Here is an 8,516-nt window from a genome sequence, read left to right as displayed (position 1 = left end):
ATATACAAGAAAAATCTTCAAATGAATCATTAATCTAAATACAAAAATTGTACTGTATTATTTCTGGAAGAAAGCATATGTGGATTTCCCTATTAAAAAAAAAAAGTCTGGATTCACAAAGGTATTACTGTGAGTAATTTAAGTCTTCCACAGTGTGTTCTACAAGGCATGGATTGTCAAGGAAAACTAGCGTTTTTTCAAGGTGTTATGTGTGAGCTTTGAACTTAATAATAAATGTTAATTCGAGTACTCTTTTGTCGTAAGTTTCAATTAGTAATAAGCTTTTGTCCATGCTTATTTGGACAAAATCCATGAGTTCTTTGTCTATGTTGGTATCTTTAATAGTTTATATCAGTAAAAAAAGAAATGTGGAACTATTCTTCAATTATAATGCCATAAAGATAGAAAAAACTTTAGAGGGGCACCAGAATCTTTAAAGATTCAGTTGGTTCAACATCCAACTCTTGATTTCTGTTCAGGTCATAATCTTAGTGTTGTGAGACTGAGCCTCAGGTCAGGCCGCATTGATAATGGGGAGTCTACTTCTCTCCCTTTCCCTGTGCTCCTCCCCCTCCCCATTCTCCACCAATAAATAGCTCTTTAAAAGAAAGAAATAATTATAGAAGTTTAAGTATATAAGATTTGTGTAGATTTCTCTCTTTAAAGAAATAAAATGATAGATAATTTTGTATCTCAATTGTATCCTGGTAAAGCACTTCTTTCAGCATCTAAATGTTTATAAGGATTTTTGGAGCAACTGTCTTTTTCTATATTGGCAAGTTGGACAAGAAGGTGTACATACACACACACACACACACACACACATTTATTTACTTAACATCAGCAATGGTGGGGGGCCTAGGTGGCTCAGTTGGTTGAGGATCTGACTCTTGATTTCAGCTCAGGTCATGATCTCAGAGTCATGAGATTGAGCACTGTGTGGGGCTATGTGCCCAGCAGTGTGTGTCTCTCTCTCTCTCCTCCCATTCACACACACACTCTCTTCTTTCTAAAATAAATAAACAAATCTTTTAAAAAATGGTGATTATAGGACCATGTATTGAAAGGTATGCCTCATTTACGTTGTTAAAAATATCTGTCAGGTAACCAACCTATGGATAAATATCCTTTCTTTAAAAGATAGAGGAAGCAGCTTTGCGCAGTGGCAGTATCCTAGCCAATGAGGTTTATCCCAGGAGCGATTATTGCTAATTAAAAGATAGAAGAAGGAAGGAAGGGAGGAAGGAAGGAAGGAAGGAAGGAAGGAAGGAAGGAAGGAAGGAAGGAAGGGGAGAGAGAAAAGAAAAGAAAGGAAAGGAAAAGAAAGAAAAAGAGAAAGGAAGGAAGAAAAAAGAAAAGAAAGTACTTGACTGTGGTTGAAGAAAGATTTAGGCTTGAACTTTAGTTGAAATAATCCTTGTCTTCTTGAGAGCCAACAAACTTCTTTGTGGTAGTGAAGCACTTTTGTATTCTATATCCATGTCTTGACAAAGTAGTTTTTTAATGATAAAGCTGATGATTTTTATGGTGGTTGACAAAACTTTCAGGGTTGTTGGAAGAATCTTAGTGCCAATGCATGTCCCTGTAAAAAGCAACATATGGCAACTGTATGAGAAGCTTGCTTTTCTGCTAAAGTAGAAAAAACAGAAGCCTTTTCAAGTATGTCAGGAGCTTTATTTGTGGCAAGAGGATGAGGTTTTTATTTCCAGTGAAAGTTATCTTTTTGGGCAAAAAAGAAAATGAAGAAACATCTTTTAGCCATTTTCAAGATTTTTTAAATGTTGACTGCCTTTTAAATGTAGCTTTTAAAATGGACATGCCAACAAGTGAATTTTTCTTCCTTGGCATAAGCATACACCTAAAGAATAATAACTATACAAATATGTGTGTGTTTATATGTATATAAAATCTTTAAATATATAAAAATACGTATATAAAAGGAGATGGTAGCTGTGGATGTGTTACCCAATTTCATATTGAAGGAAAGTAGTGAGGCTGCCAATACTATCCAAAAGTTAAAAGACATATCAATTGAATATAGAATACATTTAGAATTATATAAATATATATAAATATAGAACTTCTATAGAACGGTAGATAGATGATAGATAGATAGATAGATAGATAGATAGATAGATAGATAGATGATAGATAATTCATAATAAATAAAACATATTTGGAACATAGAAAATCATTTAGAAAGGGAATCCCTTTAAAGCCTTTCCCTCATGTCTAGAGAAAAGCTTGTTTGAAAATTTTCTGTGAGAAACATGGCATCATTTAAATCTCTGTAATACTACTGTTGAGCTTTTTGTTATAGTTTGGCAATCTAATAACTAACTGTATTGGATGTTTCAAGAAAAGATTTTAAGGAGTGCTAACCCTACTTAATCTTGGAAGTGTCCCATTGGAAAGTTTAGAATTCTCATTTGAATCAGTACCATTTTATAAAAATTAAAAATTAAAAAAAATACAATTAACTTTTTTCCAAATCTTGATCAATGCACAGTTATAAACAGAGAACACTGAACTAAATGTAGCTAGCAGGGTCACCAATATGACCATATGCAACTTTACCTTATGATAGTTAAATGGCTCCTAGAGGGTTCACGTGAGGTCAATTATATCATAGATGTGTCTGAACATACATTAACTATGATCATATGACTTCTGACAGAGAGTCCAGTAATTACTGTAATTTTGAAGAAGTCAAGAATACAACTAATGTTTTTAAATATTTGGAACAACTATAAATGACCTTGAAAATACACTTAATTTTTATTGGTGACTAAACTATAGGAACTGCTAATACTAATTTTCTTTATTTTAATTTTTTTCTATGTTCATAATTGAAGAAAATGTGAAATTTTGGCTAGAGATTAGTAAAAATAAAGATGTAAATTTTCCTCCTTCCAAGTTTAAAGACATTAAAAATCTATTCATACACATCTTTCATTATATATCCCTGCATTATATATCATTATATAAATTTTACTGTATTTTTAAGCTATACAGTAGACATTTATTTTTATTCTTTGTTAAAGTATACATATATGTTATATGAATTATTATATATAAATATATACCATCTACAACAATAAAATATGAATATAGTTATCATATTTTGGGTTATTTTATTATTTTGGACATCGATTGATTAAGTGTTCTCATTTGCATAAATGTCAGTCATTTCCAGTGGTGAGGTAAAAATTGCCAGTACTTTCCCACTTTGGATATACATTGCCTCATGATTTTCAGGATGTATATAAACAACTTCATTTTCTGGAAACATTGTTTGTCTTTCCCTACATTCATGAGGAAGTGGATATGTGATCTCATACAGGTGTGTTCAAAGCTCAACATAAATACAATTCCAATGAAAGGATTAATTTGAGAACTTTTAAAATGATCCTTTATTACTGTTTATTCCTTCTTGCATTTTTTTAACAATTTTTTTATTTTAATATGATTGCTTAACTCTACTTTGGAAAGCAATATGCAATACATTAGAAAAAAATTTTAATATATAGGAAAAGAAAATGACTCTAGAATGGTGAAGTCAATCTAGATATGCTATACCTCAGTAAATATTGTATATGCAATCAGATAATTTCTTCCTCATCCATTTTGTGGCTTTCAAAAAACAGGCAATACATAATACATGTAAATATTTCTGTGAAATGGAAATTAAAGCATAATAATAAAGTTATAACTTTATCAGTTATCAAAGACACATTTCCAGCCACTCTGCAATTGTCAAATGAGACTGAATAGAGCAATGCAAAGAAATTGCTCTGGGCGGATATGCGAATAATATTCCTAGGTGATACGTTAATTTATAAAGTATATGGAAATGCTACTGATCTATGAATTGGCCATTATCTTAAATTGCTTTATCTAGTTGTGACCGATGAATTAAATTAAGCCAGTTACAATCTCTCTTTTCCATATGTTAAGAAGAAGAGAGATAAGGAACAGCCCTTAGATCAAGAGATAATCATACATGGAGTGAGGCCTCAGGAAATGGCAGAGTGAGGTGGTTAAATAACAGGTCCCTCCACTGAAACAATCATTGACTGGCAATACTGACAGATTAAACTTTTGTGTAACTCTGGAACATAATCTAATCCAATATTTATAACAACCAGAGGACTACTTAATGAAGAAAAGGACAGCTGAGCTTTGGTAGAGGCATTGGAACATTTCATTCATATAATTACCATATGCAACTCCCCCAGCATAGCAGGAATGGCAGCCATGGGGATGGTAGCCCACATACCTGGTGCAGCTTGATAGAGCTGGGTGCTAATAGGGATCTTATTTTTAAAATACTATGGTTGTATATTTTGACCTACCCAGTTGTCATAGTCAGTTTGGCCTACTGTAACAGAATACCATAGACAGGGTGGCTTATAATCAATAGAAATTTATGTCTCACAGTTTTAGAGACTGGAAGTCTGAGATCAATGTGCCAGCATGGTCAAGTTCTGATGAGGACTCTCTGCTGGGTTACAGACTGCTGTCTTCTTCTTGCATCCTCACGTGGTAGAAAGAACAAGGGAGTTTTATGGGGCCTCTTTTATAAGACCACTAATCCTATTTTTATAAAAGTTAACACCTTCATTATCTAATCATTTCCCAAATATGCCACTTCTAGAAACCACCATATTAAGGATTAAGTTTCAACATATAAATTTTGGGGGGACACAAACATCATTGTATAGCACTGACGGTTTTCTTAGGGACCAGAGCTGAGGCTAACATTTATTTTTCTGCTGTTTATCCACCCCCATCAGGCTGGATTGGCTTTCTGAGTAGTAGCAGCAACCATCAAAAGATTTAAAGACATACACTATGCCTACCTGAGGCAAGATACAGTGAATGGGACAAACAGCAGACAGTTCTAACACCTGGGAAAGATGTAGGTCAAGAAGAAGTTTCTTGAAGAAATAAAAGTTCAGAAGGATCTGTTTTCATTGGGCAATATGAAATTCAGTGTACATGCTCAGGGCTTGAAGCAGTCTCAGAATAGACTTAAGAAGATGCTAGGCATACATGTTTGAAGAATTTGTGGGATCTTCAAAAGCAAGAGATGAAGGCTAAGACAGAGTTCTAAGTGGCCTGGATTAGCATTGAAGAGATGCCTCAGCTCAGAACTGATCCAAAAAAAAAAAAAAAAAAAAATCTAGACGGCTAGTTTTTTTCTCTTTTTGACTCCAGGTATTTAAAGAAGTCTTTGTCAGGTTGAGTATTGACTGCTAATAAAATAGAATGTAGAATTCAGTGACCATGAAGCAGAAGGAATGGAGTCTTTGCATAATAGTTTGTAAATTTATCAAACAATCCCTAAATAATTAATATTAGCAAATTCTGGGGAAGAAGTTGACTTCTTGGAGAATTTAATTTCCAGAATTACTACATAAAAATATTCAAAAGTGTTCAGTTTTCAAAGAAACAACCATAGGCATAAAAAGGAATAGGAAAGTATGGCTCATTCACATGACAATAATAAAGTGACAGAAACTGCTTCAGAAGAAGCACACACACTGTACTTACTAGACAAAACCTTTAAATCAGATGCGTTAAATGTATTCCAAAGGCTAACAGAAACCATGGATAAAGAAATAAAGGAAACCAGGAAAACAATGTATTAAGAAAGTAAGTATCAATAAATAGTACTAATAGATCCAAATAGAAATTCTGGAGCTTTAAGGTATAATGACCGAAATAAAAATTTCTCTAGAGAAAAAAAAATCACTAAAGGAATTCACCAGGAGGTTTGAGAATGCAGAAGAAAGAATCAGCAAACTTGAAAATAAGGACAATTGGAGTTATCAAGTCTGGGGGGCAGAAAGAAAAAACAATGAGGAAAAGTGAATAGAACCTGAGGGAGCTCTAGAACAATATCCAAAAGATCAAGGATCAAGGAGTCTCAAGGAGAGTGAGAGAAAAGGGGGAAAATAGTATTTGAAGATATAATAAAGGAAAATATCTTAAACTGTTGAAAGATTGGAACCTACACATCCAAAAAACTAAAAAAACAACTTGACACATTATAATCAAACTGTTGGAAACAAAGATGAGAGAACCTTGAAAACAGCATGAGAGTAGCATATACAATTATATGTATATACGAATATTTCTTTATTCATTAATCTATTGATGGACGCTTAAGTTGCTTAAACCTCTTAGCCATCCTGAATAACCCTGCATTGAACATTGGTATGCAAATATCTTTTCAAGATCCTGCTGTGTGATCCTTTCTGTATATATCAAGAAGTAGGATTGAGGAATTATACAGTAATTATATATATATATTTTAAAATTTTTTGAAGAACCTCTATACTGTCTCCCATAATGGCTACACCATTTTATTTTTTTTTCTTAGAAGATTTTATTAAAATTCAAATTAGCTAACATATAGTGTAGTATTAGTTTCAAGAGTAGAATTAAGTGATTTATCATTTACATATTATACCCAGCACATTCGAGCACTTGTGCTCATCACAAGTGCCCTTCTTAATGCCCATTATCCATTTAGCCCATCCCCCCCACTCTTCTCCCCTCCAGTAAGCCTCAGTTTGTTCTCTATAGTCAAGAGTCTCTTATGGTTTTCCTCCTTCTCTGTTTTTATCTTATTTTATTTTGCCTTCTGTCTCTTCCCATATGTTCATCTGTTTTGTTTCTTAAATTCCACCTATGAGTGAAATCATAAAGTATTTGTCTGTCTCTGACTGACTTATTTCACTTGGCATAATACTTTGCCATGTTGTAAATGGCAAGATTTGGTTCTTTTTGATGGCTGAGTAATATTCCATGGTTTATCAGTCTTTATCCATTGATCAGTCAATAGAGATTTGGGATCCTCCCATAGTTGAACTATTTTTGACAGTGCTATTATAAACATTGGGGTGCATGTGCCCCTTTGAATCAGTATTTTGGTACCCTTTGGATAAATACCTATTAGTGTAATTTTCTGGGTCATAAGGTAGTTCTATTTTTAACTTTTTGAGGAACTTCCATAATGTTTTCCAGAGGGCTGCAACAGCTTGCATTCCCAGCAACAGTGTAAGAGGGTTCCCCTTTCTCCACATCCTTGCCAACATCTGTTGCTTCCTGAGTTGTTCATCTTATCCTGAGTTGTCCATTCTGACAGATGTGAGAGGTGGTATCTCATTGTGGTTTTGATTTATATTTCCCTGATGCCCTGATGATGAGGGATGTTGAACATTTTTTCCTGTGTCTATTATGTCTGCACAATTTTATATTCACACCAACAATGCACAAGGGTTCTAATTTTTCTGCATCCTTGGCATGCTTGTTATTTTCTATTCTTTTGATAGTGGCCATCTGAACAGGTGTAAGGTAATATCCCATTGTGGTTTTGATTTGCATTTTATGAAAGTTTAGTAATGTTAAAAACTTTTTGTGTGATTGCAGGCCATTTATATATCTTCTTTGGAGAATTATCTATTTATGACTTTTGCCCATTTTAAAATCAGGTTATTTGTTTTGATGTTATTGAGTTGCTGAAGTTACTTACATATTCTGGATATTAACTCCTATATCAAATACAATATGATTTTTGCAAATATAAGTTTGTAAACAGTTTCTCTGATTCTTATTCTGTGGATTTCTTTTTCATTGTGTTGATAGTTTCCTTTGCTGCACAGAATTTTTTTAGTTTAATGTAGTTCCATTTGTCTAATTTTACTTTTGGTGCCTGTGCTTATGGTGCCATCCAAAAAGTAATTGCCAAATCCAATGCCCTGACATTGTCCCCTATGTTTTCTTATAGGGTTTTGATATGTTTAAATCTTATGTTTAGGTTTTTAATCCATTTTGAATTAATTTTTGCATATGGTGTAAGGATAAGGTCCAAATTCATTCTTTTGCATGTGGATGTCCCGTTTTCCTAAGCTTGCATGTTGAAAAGAAGACTGTCATTTTCCCATTATGTAGTCTTGGTACCCTTGTAAAAGATCAGTTACCCATATACTTAAGAGTTTATTTCTCAGCTCTCTATTTTGTTTCTGTGCCAGAACCACACTATCTTAATTAATATTGCTGGTATTATTTTTTGAAATCAGAAAGTATGAGACCACCAATTTTGTTCTCTTTTTTTCAAGGTTGTTTTGAATATTAATAATCCCTTGAGATTCTGTATAAATTTTAGGACTTTTTTTTTTCTGTTTATGCAAAGAATGCCACTGGGGTTTTGATAGGAATTGCAACAAGTCTGTGGATTGCTTTGGGTAATATGGACATTTTAACAATATTAAGTCATTCTGTCGATGAACATGATATTTATTTCCATTTATTTGATTTCTTTTAGCAATATTTTATAATTTTCAGCATACACGTCTTTCACCTTCTTAGTTAAATTTATTCCAGAGTATTTTATACTTTTCATAATATGGGAAGTGGAATTGTCCTTTTCACATCCTCAATGTTAGTGCACAGAAACACAGTAGGTTTTTGTATGTTGATTTTGGATTCTGCAATTTGCTAAAATC

The 8,516-nt window shown here is 33.1% G+C and overlaps 1 pseudogene; it reads left to right on the top strand.

Moving 5' to 3' along the window:
* The first annotated feature begins 1,151 nt into the window (after nucleotides 1-1,151).
* On the top strand, nucleotides 1,152-1,225 carry LOC140599148 (U4 spliceosomal RNA; annotated as a pseudogene).
* The last annotated feature ends 7,291 nt before the right edge of the window (nucleotides 1,226-8,516 follow it).

Source organism: Vulpes vulpes, chromosome 5 (genome assembly GCF_048418805.1).
Source record: "Vulpes vulpes isolate BD-2025 chromosome 5, VulVul3, whole genome shotgun sequence".
Classification (NCBI taxonomy): domain Eukaryota; kingdom Metazoa; phylum Chordata; class Mammalia; order Carnivora; family Canidae; genus Vulpes; species Vulpes vulpes.
The sequence above is the reverse complement of the archived record's forward strand: the minus strand, read 5'-3'. Positions and strand labels throughout refer to the sequence as shown.